This window comes from Ictidomys tridecemlineatus, unplaced genomic scaffold (genome assembly GCF_052094955.1).
Source record: "Ictidomys tridecemlineatus isolate mIctTri1 unplaced genomic scaffold, mIctTri1.hap1 Scaffold_148, whole genome shotgun sequence".
NCBI classification, from domain to species: Eukaryota; Metazoa; Chordata; class Mammalia; order Rodentia; family Sciuridae; genus Ictidomys; species Ictidomys tridecemlineatus.
The window spans coordinates 465407-484441 of record NW_027521306.1 but is presented as its reverse complement, the minus strand read 5'-3'; the positions used below and the strand labels follow the sequence as shown (position 1 = coordinate 484441).

General features: G+C 34.7%; 1 long non-coding RNA gene across 1 annotated transcript; it reads right to left on the bottom strand.

Annotated features, from left to right (window-relative positions):
- Nucleotides 1-3148: 3148 nt before the first annotated feature.
- LOC144372710 (uncharacterized) lies at nucleotides 3149-6302 on the bottom strand. The gene is made up of 3 exons (XR_013432625.1): nucleotides 6260-6302; nucleotides 4510-4632; nucleotides 3149-3701 (listed from the first exon to the last, which is right to left on the bottom strand). It is a non-coding gene; the product is annotated as an uncharacterized LOC144372710 (long non-coding RNA).
- Between the last annotated feature and the right edge of the window lie 12733 nt (nucleotides 6303-19035).

The window sequence follows — 19035 nt, the reverse complement described above, 5'->3', positions numbered from 1 at the left end:
AGGACTCAAATTCTATCTACATAACCTCCATTTAATATTAGAAGCAGCAGCTGTGTGTAAGAGGAAAACCATATAATAGCTTATGCCATTTTTAACCATGTAAAATAAATTTTAAGTCACAAACACATTTTGAATGTATCTTTCAATCTCTACAGGACACAAGGCAATGCTGAAGTTACTTAACTTCTAATTTTAAAATAGCATTTAAATAAAGGTGATGTCAGCTAGGAAGATAGATTTTCAAGAAAAGGCAGATTTATTATTTTATTCAAAGCAACAGTAGTTTTCCCTCTAAAGCCTTTTTTGTATTTATTCTATTAGTAAGTTATAATGCGTTCTACGTAGTTTATCTGAGCAGTTCTGAACCCACCCATAGTTGCCTCTCCTTACATCCATCTGATTGATTGTACCACGTCTGTAGCAAAGCCCAAGGTAGCTGCCCATATACAGGTTGTGTAGAGAATACTGTCCCTTGATTCAAGTATACTTTTGTATCTCAAAAGTTTTAGAAGTCCTCTCCAGCAAGTTGTGTTTGAATTTAGTTACTAAAATCATTTCATTTGTGAAGCAGTAGTGTTTCAACCTGAAAGTATTATTGCTATAGTTGTAATTATTGTCCAGTAACTCATCTCCTCCCACACTAGAAAGTAAATTTAAACAACTAATTTGTGAGATACAGATTGCTTTGTGTTAACTGCTTCAAGATAAAATCACCTTTTTTTTGGGGGGGGGAGGTTTGGTCATTCAGGTCTGAATTAAAGCTAAGCTGATGACAATGTTCAATTTAAGTTTGTTTAATGCTGATGAAAGACATTCATACAAAGCATCCTCTTTTTTTTTTCATATAACCCCATTCTTTGGTGGAAGCTGGGGTTGTGGCTCAGTGGTAGAGTACTTGCCTAGCACAGGCAAGGCCCTGGGTTTAATCCTCAGCACCACATAAATAAATAGAGGTTAAAAAAAGCATTCTTATGTGAAGGATGCTAAATGTTTCTTCATATAAATTATCACTTTGAGGGGCTGGGGTTGCATGTGAGGCACTGGGTTTGATCCTCAGCACCACATATAAATATAAAGGTACTGTGTCCATCTACAACCAAAAAAAAAAAGGTTTGTTTTTTTTAAATTATCACTTTGATATACATGTTTTATAGTATGAGAGAACAGAAAGAACAATGTATCCGTTTTGCTACATTTTAATAGCAGATTTTAAGGGAGCAACATCAAACATCAGTAACATCAAACAAAAAGGTACTGAGTACTCCACAGGGTACAGACTGCTGCCAAGCACCTTGGAAAGTTTACATGACATGGAGAAGATGAGGCCCTTCTCTTGAGAAGTTTACAGTCTGGAAATTTTGACTACTCAGAGTTTCAGTTGAGTGAACATTTTATTAAGGCAAATTCTTCATTTCCTAGAACTACTGTAGACTGAACTATGTTTGCACTTGTGAAATTAACCCAATCCAGATGAAAGAAAAGATTAAATTTGGTTGATAATTCTTTCAGGCTCATATAGTTTTATGAGTCTAGTAAACAAAACTGACCTAACAGACAACTGAAGAATTAAAGACTAGATCTCTTGAAGTACAAGGGCTAAAACAACTGTTATTTGTTTTAAAAAGCAAATGGATGGTATGATTAGGGTTTACACTAGTTTAAAAATAGGCCAAGTATTGCATTCCCTTCATGCATTGTTCATTTAAAATAGTGAATATTAAAATACGTGGGTTCTACATGTAACCCACAAAAAAGCTCCTCACAAATCTTTATGTTCTGTGTATCAAATATGCACCTTGTGTACTATGAAAGTTTTATTTATGTCTCATCAAGTTAAAAGTAATGTAAATAGTGAAATTATAATAGGCTAATGACCTGCATATTTTTATATGAATGTCAATATATCTAAATAGGAAATAAATGGCAGTCATATGTACCTATATTAAAAAAAATAAAATATCTTTCCAGATTTTTCATACTTGCCGAAGTCTGGCTTGGCACAAATCAGGAGCCACTTGTCAAAAAGAAACTAACTTTATTTTTAGAACTACAAACGCCAAACAAAACAGCTCCTCAGGGAAAAAACCCTCAGAGCCCAACTGCCACCACCGGCTTCCACAAGCCTCTCACCCCCACACCAGCCTCTCAGCCTCCCACAATCCTCCTGCTCTTGAGGCCGATTGGCTGGGTTGCATGGGCAGAGCCAAAGAAGTCACCCAATGAGCAGCTCCGTGGAGGAGCCAATCAGCTAGATGTTGCTGGGGCCGCTGTGAGCCAATCATCAGCTGGCAGTCTGAAGGGCAGGGAAACAGCCCAATGAACATCACCGCAGAGGAGCCAATCAGCTAGATGTTGCTGGGGCCACTGTGAGCCAATCATCAGCTGGCAGTCTGAAGCTTGCTGGCAGCTGGAAGTTTGCTGGGGCCCCTTTGGCTGTGGCTCTCAACACATACTCATCACTTTATAAAGACAAGGTATGCAGGTTTTAAGGTTTCACAATCAGTTGTCAGAAAAACAGCAGTTGTTCCTAAAGTATCTCATTAGCATCTGACTCAATTTTTTAGATGACATGATTTAGAAGACGTAAACCCACCCCAAAATTTGTAATTATTCTGAGAGAGATGGTTTTAATGTTAACCCTAGAATCATTAATGTTAACCCTAGAAACAATAGCAATGTGATGTAGAACAACTAATCAACATGACTAAAAATGTGCTCACTTTCAGAAAAACAATCTGGTCATCTGGAAAAAAAAATCACAGCTACAATCTGGGGAACACTCCCATATAGGATATTGATCTGATCAAGGCACACTATTTCTAAGTAGAACTATCAGATGAGGGTGAATTTAGGCCAGCTCTAAGGAACAGCCTATAAGACAGACCATAACTAATCCAATTTCCTTTCAAAGCAATCTGGTACTATCCTACCCACTTCAATTCAAAAGTTTGAAGTTAATTCAAATCAAAAGACCATATTGGAGCAAAAGTGAGCAAATGTGTAAATCCTAGAACATTCTTATTGCTGTATTAAGTTTGAAGATGAGCATACCTACCACAGCAGTATTGTTCCAGGAAGCAGGGTAGGAACAGTGGTAAATTAGGAAATAGACTATTAATTGCACAATTAATAGGAAAGTAAAAACAAGTTTCAAAATCTACAATAAACCTGTATCCAAAGGAGTCATAACAATGAGGTGCTGGACTTTAGTTCTGTGGTACAGCTTTGCAATGGACTCACTGGCCTATAGGTACGGCTCACTTCCTGCCTCCTGAAGGATGAATATGCTACACAGAGCTATGATGGTTTCTACTGAGTGGTAAAATAACAGAAATTAGACATTACTCATGTCAGAATCATTCCTTGTGCAAAGTTTGATGTAGATGAAGATAAAGTGGTTTCTTGGTCAATAACTGCAATTTCTTTTAAAGTCAGTGGGTTTCTTGTATCTGTAACCACAATAGATTTAAAATACTTTGATGATTGATCTACTCCAATGTTACATTCTCGATAAGAGGGACTAAGAAGAAACATGAACTAGTAACCATTAGAACAGTATGAATCCTATATGTATATCACTTACAGTTCTATTACAGTTGGCCCAGGTTTAATCTCATCCATCTCCATGAAAGCAAAACATTTGGTGCTGGTAAACCTTTTTGTAAGCTTGTAGTGTTTGAATTCAAAGAAGATAGCTGCACCTAAGGAATTAAAACAAACAACATAAGCCAGAGACCACACATTTCTTATGTGTCACCAGAAGCCTATGATTTTACAAAGTAACGTGTCAAACAGTCTGATGACACAACTGTTGATAACTCACTGTGGCTGTCACTCCAAGCTCTGGTACTAGCATGTCTGAGTGACATTTCTCCATATCATTTAATTCTACAAAGTACAACAAAATTGTATAGCAAGAATGTAAGTTATGTACACAGGTAGAATCATAAACTACCAAAGAATATAAAATATTAAATACCACAAGAAAAACAGAGGTTACTTAAGTATCAGCAGTACCTATAAAAATGGTTTCAATAAGCACCTATATTAGATAGAATAGAAATTTAAGAGTTCCTTTAAAAAAAATTCTACCTTATATCATTTCTCTCCCTCCTGAAAAAACCACGCCCAGATTGTCCTTTCCATATTCTTACAAACTAACTGCCAGTTATACTATCTTTTTACCCAATGCATCTTATTGAAAGAAAAAAAATAATTTAACTGTTAGAAAGTAATCATTAGGTTCCTAAAAGGTCTTAAGGTAATTATTAGGGAACCTGCTTCCTTAACTCTGTATTATGAGAAAAACTTCCCTATCAAATAATATTTAACCACATTATTACACAACTAGATAATGCAACTGCTAATTCTCATATTTTAAAAAAATTGATTTGACTTTAAGTCAATATTCATAACTATGTGACATAAGATCTTGTGTTAAGTACACTATGAACACAAACCCAGATAAGTACTGTGTCCTTAAGAAGTCAGTAACTGATAATTACAAACCTTTGGTTAATTTTTCAATATGCTTCTGGAGCTCAATGTCCACATTAAAATGAACATATGTATCTTCTTTTCTTGAAGCCACAGGAGTATCTTGCACAGGAGTTAAATCTATGCCATTCAGATCTGGAGAAAAGTTTCTGCTTATGAGCATTCACATATACAGACGGAAAATATAGAAACTGCAAAGGTTACAGTTCCTAAAGAGGCATGGAAAGAGCTGAGAGGAGATTCTCAGGTTAAGAGATTCCTATTTGGTGTGAGCAAGTATGTGACAGTTGTTGAAGTTCATGGGGTATGTGGAGAGAAATGAATATAGACTGGATAGGAGACCTCATGAAGGGGACAAGGAAGCCTTTACATGGCCAAGTGGACAAAACTTGATCTTCATAGTGAAGTGGTAAAAAGAACAAACATGTTTTTCTTAGGGAATAGCCCACTATATTTTTCTATGCAAAAAAAAAATCTGGAGTATTTAATTTGCCACAATGGAGCTCTGCCACCAATTTCTAACTTTGATCAAGTATGACTTATTTAGAAAAGCCTTTAAACCTAACCTTATCATAATTTCCCTGTTAAGAACCAAAAATGGATGAGAACAGCCAACAAAAACCCTTTTGTTAATGAATAATTTTTCATATATATTATCTAAATTCTGGTTATACTGTTTACAACATACCCTGAATTTACAACAACCAGATGGTACGTTATATATAGTTTTAATTTTCTGGTTTTTAAAATCTCAGTTTAGTCAAATGCAACATGGACTCATTTAATAACTCCTCAGTGTTTATGTGTTATTCATTTATGTGTCTCAAAAAGCTCAAAAACAATTTAGTACATTTAATAATTAAAAAATATTTACATAAAAATATTTCAGTTTAACATATGCAAAGGTAATTTAACATTTACAACATCATTAAATATTTTTGTGTTTTAAGTATACTTTCTGAATGAGTATGCAGTTTTACAAATGGCCTATCAAACAATGTAAATATTTTCCAGTATACTATATATTTGATAACTGGTAACATCGGAATTTAAAAGTGTACCAGTATTAGTGCTGTGGATTCTGTTCTTTAAATAAATGTTTTTCTTTGTGGTCAATTGATAAAAGTTCCTCCATTTAATTTCAGCACCAATCTGTTCCTTTGGTGCAAAACTATAGATTAAAATAAGCCGTTTGTACTAACTATAGTTATTTCTGTAAAATGGTATAATTTATTCCTTAATCACATCATCATCCCACGGGATTGCTTTCAGGGCATGGATGTTATGGACGCACCCTACTTCCCTGTCCCCTGATTTTCATCTGCCTCTGTAGGACTCACCTAAGTAGATACCTCAGTAGCACAGGAAGAAGAAGGGGTTGAAGCAGGAGAGATGGGAAAACAGGACATGGGGCTTTGTGGAGAGAAATGAATATAGACTGGGTAGGAGAAGGTGAGGGGTGCTATTGTTAATCTACATCCTGAAGGCTGTAGCTGCTTTTAAGGACAATGTGTATGTTTAGTCTGCACGTTAGATGGAATCTGAAGAGCAAAAATCTATACAAACTCAAAAGCAAAAGTGAGTGTATAAGTAGGAAATATTTTTTGTAAGTCTTTCGAACTATGTTCTGTTATGATCTCTTCTAGGATTTTGCCTCATTATAGAATGCATTAAAGTAAGTTGTCACATATACAAGATCATCCCCTGTCAAAAACTTTGTCCCATATGAGAAAAAACATAATGCAATTTGCCAGTTATTTACCCTTTACACTAACTGTAATATAGGGATCGATGCACTGTCCAGTATCTTTCAGACCAATTTTCTCAATCCTGATAGTGAGTAATGTCATTCCCGGTTCTGATGGCAACCTTGGTAATAAAGTACCTGGCAACAGAGAAACCTCAATAAAAGTTAGCTCCACCAATAATGCAGAGTAAATACTTTGACAAACAGAAGATATAGCCTACCTCTTAGGAACTAGCTAGGCATTATGTATTTTTATTTCCAAAATTCATGAACATCTGATGTTATACATTTTTAGAAAAATATTTAAATTTACACATAATATATCTGCATTTCCCAATCATACAATCACCTTTAAGCAGAAATAATAATTTCTATAATAATAGTATATAGTATGTATAATAAAAGTATGTTAAAAACATCACTTGAGGAAGCCCAATGATACCTAATAGTATAATATGCTCACATAATATTTATATTCAATATGTACTTCTATATTATATTCAGCATCTTAATATGAAGTGGTAGAACAAAGACAAGAAAAGCTTTTAAAATACTTGTTATACTGTTCTAAAGTCTGAGACATTTAATATCACAGTTGATCAATACATTCTTCTCTTTAGTTACTCCTAATAAAGAAAATAATTTACAATTTGATATTTATGTTTTAATTTAACTATATAGTCTAACTTCTATTCTTCATTCTATTTTGTATGATTTATTCCCTCAGAAATTAGTACTATACAGACTGACATATAAAATGGCCATTTGTATAACTGAACATTTTTTCCAAAACCAACTAAAATTTTTAAAACTAAAACCCACCCAGAACAACATGACAACATTCACCCACCAAGAACATATGAAGGAAGAAATCAACTGTTCAGTATGTTCCCTTTTTTGAAACTACCAATAGAGAACAGATGCAAATAAGCTGATTTTAATCAAGTATGTATACAGAACCTCAAAATACACTTAACAAAAGATTTTGGTTGATGTTTTTCAAGTTTCTATTCAACAATGTGTTATGCTACTTTTAATGATGAGTTATTTGAAATACATGAAGTAATCAACACACTACATTTGAAAATACACATTTGATTGATGGCAAATGTGGCTTGAGGAAATTTTGGGAGGTGATGGGAATGTTCTGAACTTGTATAGTGATGGCAGATGCAAAACTCTATAGAGGTGTCAAAAATCGATGAATTTTATACTTACAGAAGGGAAATGTTATGAAATGCAAATTGTACCTCAACAGTGCTGTTAAAAATGTATTACTTTCTAATTTAAACAAATATGAAGACAATACAGACAAATGCAATAATAGGAAGGCCTGGAGGCTGCATTCCACTGTTGCATTAACAAACCTAAATGGGCTCAGGCTGATATCATTAAATATATACATAATACCTTTTATGCATCTTCTTTGATTGACAAATGAGGGTACTTTTAGAAGAGGTGCTTGTACCTGGACATCTGGGATGAACTTCAGAAAGTTAAGAAACACTTCTGAAATTTTATGAAAAATGTGAATATGTATACATTTATATTTATATACATACATATTCATATGTCTGTATATCATATATGAATTTTTCTGCAGAAAAGTTCATTCTATTATGTAGTACATGGCTGTATAAATATGCTACAGTTTATGTACACATTCTTGTGTTGATAGACATTTGAATTACTTCAAGTGTTTGGATATAGTTAACAGGCTATTATAAATACTCTTCTAACATCTTCTAGTGCCCATAAGCACCCATTTCTGAAACAGGGGAATCACTAAGTCACCTGGCATGTTACCTCCATACCTACTATGTAATGACAATCCATTTCCCAAGGTGGTTGTGCCAACTTTTATTCCTAGCCCAAGTGCAGTAGTGTTCCCATTGCTCCACATCCTCACTAGGTACTGTTTTCTCAGATTCTTCATGTTAGCCAATTTTGGTATAAAGAGATCAATCATTTTAATTTGCATTCCTCTGAAGATTAATAAGGTTGAGCACCTTTTAGAATACATCAAATGTATGATTTCCTCTTTTCTGAAGTGTGTTCAATTATTTTGCTCGATTTTCTATTGAGATGTCTATCTTATTGAGCTGTAGGAGGTCTCTATTATTTTGCTGGACAAATGTTTTACAAATAGCTTCTTAGTAGTTTTCCTTTATAAAGACTTTTTGTTGAAGTAGAGCATATACATTTTAAAATGCACAAATTGTTAGTACAGTTTGCTGAACTTCCACAAAGTGAATACACCTGTATAACTAGTATCAGATCTAGGAAAGATATGATCAGCCTCCTGGGAGTGTCCTTCCCCCCACCCTATCCAATTCACTCTTCCAAAAGATAGCAACCATTGCTAACTTCTAACACCAAGTGTTAGTTTTGAATGTTAAGAATGACTTTTCTCTGCCATGGTGTCTTCTGATTATGATAAATACTTACTTCTAGTAATATTCAAATTTCTTAATATCTTCCTTTACAATCAGTGCTTTTTATGTCATATTTAAGAAAACTTACCCCACTCCAAAATCATAAAGGTATTATCTTGAAAGCATAGTTTTGCCATTCACACTTAATTCTATATGTCACATAGAATTATTGACTACGGTGTATAGTAGGAGCTTTAATTTTATTCAATTTCACATAAATACTCAATTGTCTCAGCACTACTCATTAAAAAGACTGATATTTTCCACCACTGATCTGCAGTCCCACCTCAATCATAAATCATGTGGCAATCACTTTCTGAGTTTTCTATTCTGTCTTACCGGACTGTTTATCCTCTTACCACTAATACAGTATCTTAATTCTACAGCTGTATAAAAGGTCCAGGAACTGTAATAAAAATTCAGATGAGTTTCAGAAAGAGTCTATCTTTATAAACTGCTTCTTCTAATTTATGAACTAGTATATATCTTTACATTTTAAAAATCATAACAATTATTTAATAGAATTTTATTTGACCTAAAAGCCTTCAGAAATAAAGACCTACAGATCCAGGGAAAACTCCTGTTTTTTTGTTTATGTTCCATGAAGAATGTATGGCCATGTAGAAATGACTGGAAAAGGGGGTAATGGTAAAAGGCTGCCAGGGTCCCAGCAAGCCCTGTCTGGTCAGATTCTTCTTGGCCTCTCTGTATAGCTTTCTTTCCTTCTGGACCTAAGGCAGGTCCTGTCTGGAATGAGGGTTTGTAAGGGAGGGGTAAGGGAGGGTAGGGGGACAGTAAGGGAATAGCAGGGAGGGAAGGAAAGAGAAAGAGAAAGAGAGAGAGAGCGCTTTCTAGGTTTTATGACTGGCTTTGGGAGAGAAGGGTGAATGGACAGGAGGGCAGGAGGAGAGCAGAGGCTTTGCTGCTGAGGTTGCTTTTGGGATTCCAATCTCCTTCAGTTAGAAGTTCTCAGCAGGCCAAAACCTCACCCTTTGGGCTATCATATTCTGATCTGACCCTGCCCACCTTCCCCCTCTCTCTCTCCCTCCTCCTCCCTTTCTCCTTTTAAGAAGGGAATGTGTAGATCTTTCCATCTTCTAAGATCTTCTTTGATTTCTCTCTTTAGGGTTCTGTAGTTTTCATTGTATAGATCTTTGACTTCTTTCATTGATTCTCAAGTATCATTTTTTTTGAGGTTATTGTGAATGGAGTAGTTTTCCTCATTTCCTTCTCAGAGGCTTTGTCACTGATATACAGAAATGCCTTTGATTTATGGGTATTGATTTATATCCTGCTCCTTTGCTGAATTCATTTACTATTTCTGGAAAGATCGACCTTGCTCTTGGATAGGCAGAATTAATATTATCAAAATGACCATACTACCAAAAGTGCTATATAGACTTAATGCAATTCCAATCAAAATCTCAATGGCATTCCTCATAGAAATAGAAAAAGCAATCATGAAATTCATCTGGAAAAATAAGAGACCAAGAATAGCTAAAGAAATCCTTAGCAGGAAGAGTGAAGCAGGGAGTATTGCTATATGAGACCTTAAACTATACTACACAGAAATAGTAACAAAAACAGCATGGTTTCAGCACTAAAACAGACTGATAGGCCAATGGTACAGAATAGAGGACACAGAGACTAACCCACAAAATTACAATCATCTTATTTTAGACAAAGGTGCCAAAAACATGCACTGGAGAAAAGATAGCATTTTCAACAAATGGTGCTGGGAAAACTGGAAATCCATATGCAATAAAATAAAATTAAACTCATAACTCTCACCATACACAAAACTTAACTCAAAATGGATCAAGGACCTAGGAATTAAGCCAGAGACTCTTCGTCTAATAGAAGAAAAAAGTAGGCCCTAAACTTCATCATGTGGGTTAGACCACAACTTCCTTAATAAGACCCCTATGGCACAAGAATTAAAACCAGGAATCAATAAATGGGATGGATTCAAACTAAAAAGTTTTTTTGTCAGCAAAAGAAAATAATCCGTGAGGTGAACAGAGAGCCTACATCCTGGGAGAAAATTTTTACCCCTCACACATCAGATAGAGCACTAATCTCTAGGGTATATAAAGAACCCAAAAGCTAAGCACTGAAAAAACAAGTAACCCAATCAAAAAATGGGCCAAGGACTTGAACAAACACTTCTCAGAAGAGGATATACAATCAATCAACAAATATATGAAAAAATTTTCAACATCTCTAGCAATCAGAGAAATGCAAATCAAAACTAAGATACAACTCCAGTCAGAATGGCAGCTATTATGAAGACAAACAACAATAAGTATTGGAGAGGATGTGGGGAAAAAGGCACACTCATACATTGCTGGTGGGACTGCAAATTGGTGCAGCCAATCTGGAAAGCAGTATGGAGATTCTTTGAAAATCTGGGAATGGAACCACCATTTGACCAAGCTATTCCTCTCCTTGGACTATACCCAAAGGACTTAAAAACAACATACTACAGGGACACAGCCACATCAATGTTTATAGCAGCACAATTCACAATAGCTAAACTGTGGAGCCAACCTACATGCCCTTAAGTGGATGAATGGATTTTAAAAAATGTGGCATATATACACTATGAACGTTTTTAAAAGAGAATAAAATCATGGCATTTGCAGGTAAATGGATGGCATTGGAGAAGATAATGCTAAGTGAAGTTAGTCAATCCCCCAAAAACAAATGCCAAATGTTTTCTCTGATATAAGGAGGCTGACTCATAATAGGGTAGGGAGGAGGAGCATGGGATGAATAGATGGATTCTAGATAGGGAAGAGGGGAGTGAGGGAAAGCAAGGAGGCAGGGGATTAGCCTCCTAATGAATGTGATGGACATCATTATCCAAAGAACATGTCTGAAGACACAAATTGGGTGTCAACCTACTTTATATAGAGAGATACGAAAAATTGTGGTATATATGTGTAATAAGAATTGTAATGCAAAAAAAACCAAGTACATGAATAACGTGAATTGGCGTGAACATACTTTATACAAAGATAAAAAAATTGTGCTCTATATGTGTAATAAGAATTGTCCATTGTCGTGTATTAAAAAAAATAAAATCAATAAAAGAAAAAGAAGGAAATGGGGAGTGGGTAGGGAAAAACTGTGGAATGAACCCAAACTAACTTTCCAATGCACATATGTGAATACACTATAATGAAACTCATCATTTTGAATATCTATAAGATACTAATTTTAAAAAATGTAAATAAATAGATCAGTAAAGTGAATGAAAGGGAACAGTGGGAGGGAGGATGAGGAGGGTGAAGGGACTGAACTGGAGCAAATTATATTCCATGCATTTATAATTAGTCCAAATGAATCTAATGTCAAGAATAACTATTATGAACAAATGAAAAAAAGAATAATGACTTCACTGTTTTTATAAAATGCATTCTCATAAACAATTCAATTGAGAGAAATGAAAAAAGTAAAAGAGAATGTATAATTCAACATCTCACAAACCATAACAATTATTAAGTCACTCTTCCATCTTTTTCTCTAATTTCAAGATGGCTCCAGTTTCATTTTCTTTTGATATTCTTTTATTTTTTCAACAAAGGTTTATTTTCTACATAAAATTCTTATATTTCTTTTGTTGAATTTATAATAAGGTCCTTGATATTATTTAATACTACTATAAATATTATAATAGTTCATTTTCTAAGCAACTATTACTTGTTTGAGATAGAATTGATTTGTCTGTACAGATTTTATATCCAGGAACCGCATTATCTTATTAATGAGTTATGAATAGGTTTTTGCATATATTCTCTATATATTCATAAATATGCAAATAAAGAACATCCCCCGTTTTATATTTCATTTTCTTGTCCTAGTGCAGTAGCTAGGGCTTCCAACACAATGCTGATGAAAAGAAGTAATAGATAATCTTGTTTTGTTCAAATTCATCATTAAATGATTTTGGGCTGTAAATGTCATGTAGCCATGTTTTATCAAGTTAAGGATGTTTTTCTGTTCTTTGCCAAGAATTGTTTAAAATCAAGGCTGTATTTCAAATTTAACTGAAAACTTTTTCTGCATTGTTGACAACTTTATGAAATCTTTCCCCTTAATCTGCTAATGTGAACTACCTTGATAAATTCTGCTAACAATAATTTGAAAAATCACTCATTAGTTCAGGGAGATTTTCTGAATTATTTTCCACAGCATCCTATGTTTATTCAGTCAATCTTCATTTGGCAGTTACATTATTTCTATTTTTTTATCATTATAAAAAACACCTAAACAGAGAATCTTGTGTATATGCATATGTTTTCCCCTCTTTTTCCTGTATTTTGGGGGTGCATCTTCAGAGTAAATTCTCAGGAATGGGATTGCTAAGGAAAAAATATGTACTTATATGTTGTTAGAGAATGCTCAATTCCCCTCCAAAGGAACTGTACCATTTTTCTATTCCCACCAGTGATTAATAAGTATCTATTTCCCCTAAGACTCTCCAACAGTAGCTTTAATTTATGTTTTTATTAAAAATAAAGTTGAGTATCTTTTTATATGTTTAACGGGTATTTTTAAAATGTGTGTGTGTGTGTGTGTGTATGTGTGTGTGTGTGTGTGTGTGCACGCTCACGCGCTTGCTCATATTGTCTGTTCCTCTCATGTATTCTGCTTTGGTTATTACAATTAAAATTTTTCTTTATACATTAAGAATGTTGGGTTGGGATGTAGCTCAGTGGCAAAGTGTCTGCCTTGCATTTGCAAAATCCTGGAATCGAACCCCAGTTCTAAAAAAGACAAAAAAGAACCCACCCCACCCCACCCCCAAAAACCCCCAAGAATGTTACCTCTTTTATGTATTACCTCTTTACTACCTGTTTTGACATTCAAAAGATGATTGCTTTACAACTTTCAAAAAGTCTTTTTGATGTTAAGATTATTTTTTGCCAAGTTGATATTAAACTTGTTGTTACTTTGGGGTGAGTCAATTTTATAAGCTGTCATTATCTAGATCTTTCAGTTGAAATGGTAGGGCTGATGCTACATTCCTTACCAACAATCTTTTTGCCTGAGACTACACAGTAAGGTTTAATGTAATCATTATGCTTCAGATAATTTAATATGGAGGCAGTGATTTCAAGTCTGAATTTCTTGTTTAATTCAAGGTAGAATGTCAAACATTGTGTTCCATAATGAAGGAAGCTGACTGTAATTAAGATCATAGATTACATAGAAAGGTGCCTATTTAAGGTGTTTCAGAATGCTCTATGATGTGCTCTCTCTACATGGTCAACTCCTACATACTCAGTGAGTCCTAAATCTGGCCAGATTTATTGAACTCCCTCAGCCCTTCTTTTTTGCCAACCTACGACATTGGTGCACATCTCTAATCATAATCATGTGCTTTTGGCTCTGTCTTGCTGACTACACAATAAGCATCCTGAAAGGTGTGGGAACTGTTCCTTTTGTGGTATGCACAAGGAATAAACAGATCTTTGTTGAAGAAATATTTTATTGAATGAATGACTGAATTTCCAGTTCTAGAGGTTATCATGCTCTAGTAAACAAATGGCTAGAGAATCTATATCAATGAGTGAAGAAATAATAAACATAAAAGAAGATCAAATACTAGAATAATACCATACCATCTATAGCTCCCAGGTAGATGAAAAAGGGTGCATGTTTTTGCATCAAAGATAGAACCATGATAGTTGTAAATTGAGCCAATGCATTAAAAGGAAGATTTCTAAGTGAAGAATTAACATATCCAATTACATAGTGTAATATGAGAACAAGTCAACTACATTCATAAAATTCGAAGACTAACAAGGATAAGAAAGAAATCACTACACACAATCCAGTGTAAACTGTGCTATTCCAGCTAGATCATCTGCTCTCAGATCTAGAGCAAAGATCAGAAGAAATGTTCTTCCACATGGAACTGCTATGTAAATAAGAAATAGCTAACACTTGTGAGTATTTGTGTTGTGCCACATACTATCCTACTCCTCTCATCTAATCCTCACAACAATAGTTTAGTTCTATTTTTCAGAGGTGAAAAGTGAGGAATAGAAAAACAAATTATCCATAATCACACAGCAGTTTGGCTACAGAGTCCATGCTTTTAACCATCATGTCTCATTTTAACATTTTTATTTTAATTGTCCCTAAAGCCTTAAAAGGAACTGCAGGAGAACCTCCCCATCTCAAGCTTCTGCAAAGATCCTTTTGCCATGTAAACATAACAGTCACAGGTTCCCAGGATTAGAATATAGACATTTTTGTGAGGCCACTATTTGTGCCTCATACTTTTAAATATGGAAAACTCTAAATGGCTACAGCTGTCCAAACCAAGTTTTCAATAACATCCCAGGGATGTTATTGAGCTGTCACTAAGAACTCCCAAGTAAGGGATTGATTAAAAAATAGTAACATTTGAACTTTGTACACTGAGCAGTGCACATTCACAGGAATGGACAGAGACTGAGAAGCCCAGATAGCAATATGATAGGTCTTTAACACTCATATAGCAGTGAGCAGCAGGACTGTGTTCATTTGCTTAATTCCACTTTCAGTTTTTACTGCAAGACAAAGGAAGCCATTGGTAGCTGGTGAGCCCCAAATTGTACTGAACACAGAAAGCACGTCTTTTTCTGACTTATCTGCCCCCAACCACCTCTTATGCACCAACCAGAGCAAGCATGCTCTCACTGGTGTCAAAAAGAGTTGGAAGGAATTACTGAATTCAGTGTGATTTTCTGTGAGAGGAAGATTCTAAGCCTAAACCTAAAGACAACTCTGATAAAATAATGACAATGAATTGGAAGTTTTGGAACCATTTTACCACACTACTGTAATAGGGGATACCAAAAAGTCCATCTTGTTGATGGAAACTGTTTATTAACAGGTGGTACTTGGGTAAAAACTTAAGTTGCTCTATTTCATTGTGCTTCATCTGTGGAAAACAATTTATGAAGGTAGCTATGGATCCCCCAAATGGCTGTTTGTTAAACATAGACAAGTTTGCTTAAGAATGTTTTAAAAACTGTGTAAAAGCATCTGACATAGCCAAGAATGTTACAGCAACTGCCACTGTGGAGAGGAAAGGGAATTGTGCAAGTAAGGCCTCTGCCTCTGCTGGGCACCCAACAGCACTGACACAGACCGAGCAATGAAACACCACTGTACCTGCAACAGGTACAGAAAAACAATGGGAGAACATCTGAAGCCCCTCACCCCCCCCCCCGCCCATAACTTCTTTGTTCCAAGAGGGTGCTGAGAAAAATGAAGGTCTAAGTATCAAGTAGGATGGCCTCACATTCAATAGTCTCTGTGTAGCCATAGAGATCATGGAGAATCAGACAATAAAAGGACCACCAACCCGAGGATGAGTCTGGAGTGACATGGATATGAAGGTCAGTGGGATCCTTAAGGCCCTGTCCTCACATGCAGAAGAGGAAGTCATTCTTTTCTTTCAACTTTTTATTTTTGCTTTTTAAAAATTTCTATTGTTTATATCTCATATCATACCATAAGGACAATTTCTAGTCCAAAATTGGAAATGGCATGACAGTCTTTGTTCCAAAATAGTACATTATTGTCTAGGTAAGAACATTAAAAGAGGAAAATTACCAAAGATTATATTTTTTTTAAAACACTGATTTGAATTTGCTTTTTACATGATATTGTACAAATGTTTGTCACAGGCATTTACTTCAATAAGAGGTGAGTCAGTCTTCATTTTGCCTTGGTGCTTGGTGAATTAAATGTCATGAATAAGGAGTACAAAATTTGTTGTCCATACTTTTAGGACAGAGATGGACCTGATATCTAAAATGTAAACTAAGCATTATCATATGTGTGTGATTATATATTTATGTCTTCTTTGTTTTAGATTTATCATACTTGCAATTAAATTCAGATGTTTGATACTACCAATTCAAAGTCTGTCACACACATTTTTTAAGTGCACATTTCTTTGTAATTTTAAAATCCAATAAAAAGGATATATATAAAATAATATTTTCTATTATTTTGGGATAATTTTAACATAATTTAAAATAATGGTATTGTCAAATCATTATTTGGTCATAACATTTTGTAAATGGCACAAAACATGAAATGGGTCTTAAAAATCTAGCAAGAGAAAAATTTTGCAATTTGTACTGCACATCTGCAATTTGTACACACATACAAATTGTGTGAAAATATGAAAACACATGCACAATTTCTTTTGGTTGGTAACTGATTAGTAGTTGAGGAACTGCTCCAACCTTTCAAGATAAAGAGTAAAATCATAAGAAGTTTATTCACTTTGAAATTATATTAAAAGTTTGATAAAAATCATAGGGGTCATTAGCATTCAAACAATAATATTTCTAGGTCTGTCAAAAATTATACTTTATTAAAGTTGTTTGTATATAGGTTATATGAGTATATTCTTGTTTTTATTTTCTTTATTGACTGGTACTAGAAATATGTATTTTTCTGTGTTCAGAAATATGTGATTTGGATAATGGCTGAATTCTTAAGTGTCACCATCATATCTGGAAAAAAATAATAAATACTCTCACAAAACCTAAGATGAATCAGTGGGTATATGCTTCATACACAGATGCCATTTAGCATGCAAGGAAGAGTTACTACAGGTTTTGGGTTAAAAATTTGAGTGGCCAGAGGACTTTCAAGAAAAAGCAGGCCTGGGGCTGGGGATGTGGCTCAAGCGGTAGCGCGCTCGCCTGGCATGCCTGCGGCCCGGGTTCGATCCTCAGCACCACATACAAACAAAGATGTTGTGTCCGCCAATAACTGAAAAATAAATATTAAAATTCTCTCTCTCTCCTCTCTCACTCTCTCTTTAAAAAAAAAGAAAGAAAAAGCAGGCCAGATGTTGCTTAGAGCCTTGATGAAGAGCCTACTCAATAGACATTTCCTATGAACCAATTTCTGCAAAGCTCTGGAGAAAACCTTTTGACTTCAAGTGACAAGATTCATGGATTAAAAAACAAAACAAACAAAACAAAACAAACTGAGCCAGACATAGTGCTGCATGCCTGTAATCCCAACAACTTGGCAAGTTAAGGCAAGAGAGGCCAGCGTGGGCAACTTAGCAAAACCCTGTTTCAAAATAAAAAAATAAATCAAAGAGCTGGGGATGTAGGTAGGTGGTAGAGCATCCCTGACTTCAATCCCCAGTACTACAAACAAACATGTAGAAACAAATTATAAAAAGGAAATCTTTCAAAACTGCTTGAGAGTAATAGAATATTAACAAGCCTTAAAACTATTGAAAAACAGCTAGGAGAACTACCAGATAACATTGAATGGTATTTTCCTTTCCTTTCAATATAAGTACATGACTGGATGAGGGACTCTGGCTCTGACTGTTTGGCTCAGTCTGAGAATTTGAGACTTTGAGAGAAAGGATGTGCTCGGAGAGCCAGAGTCTATCTGCACACTTTGGTGGTATTTACTGTTTAACCCTAAATATATTCTGAAATTCTGTGAAATAAGGATGCCCTAATATTCATGGAACAGCAATGAATATTTTGTTGCAGTTTTCAACTTCCTATATGCATGGGTAAGAAAAAAACTGCACTTTAGCTGAAAATGAAATACATATTTGCTTAACTCTCAAGTTCAACTCAGAATTGAATATTTATGCAGGAAAGAAACAAGTACAGGTTTGATATTAAAGAAGTAAGATTCACTCTTCATTTTGAGTTTCAAAAACACGTTTTTTGTACATATCTAAGACTATATAAAAGATGAATAACCAATACAAATCTAGAATAATGTTGAGATTGCTAGGCTTATGTTTAGGTCACTCAGAAACGTTTTTTTAAAATTTTGTCTAAAATTGTGACATGGCTATTTGTGCACGTGGTACTAGGAAATGAATGTAGGGCTTCACACAGGTGAGGCAAGCACCCTACCACTGAGCTACATCCCTAGTTCTTTCTATTTTGAGACAAAGTCTCTCTAAGTTGCCCCCACTGGCCTCAAACTTGCAATCCTCCTGCCTCAATTTCTCAAGTAGCTAGGATTATAAGCATATAATCCTGGCCAGCTATTTTTTTTAAAATTTGTATTACTTTGGTTTATCATTTAGAAGCTTTAATATTCAACATGATAAATAAATTTTCAGGTAATAAATAATAGGTTATAAATTTTTATCCTCTATTTAAATGAAATCTACTGAGATTACCTTAAGAAAATTAAACTACTATTTGGACTTAAGCCAGTTAGTGTTTAAAGCAGTACAAAAAAGTTACTGTCTTATGAGAATTGAAGGCTTTGAAAATGATAATAATGTCAAAGAAAGGTTCAACAATTTTTTATTCTTTTCAAGAAAGGTTGGATAAAAATCCA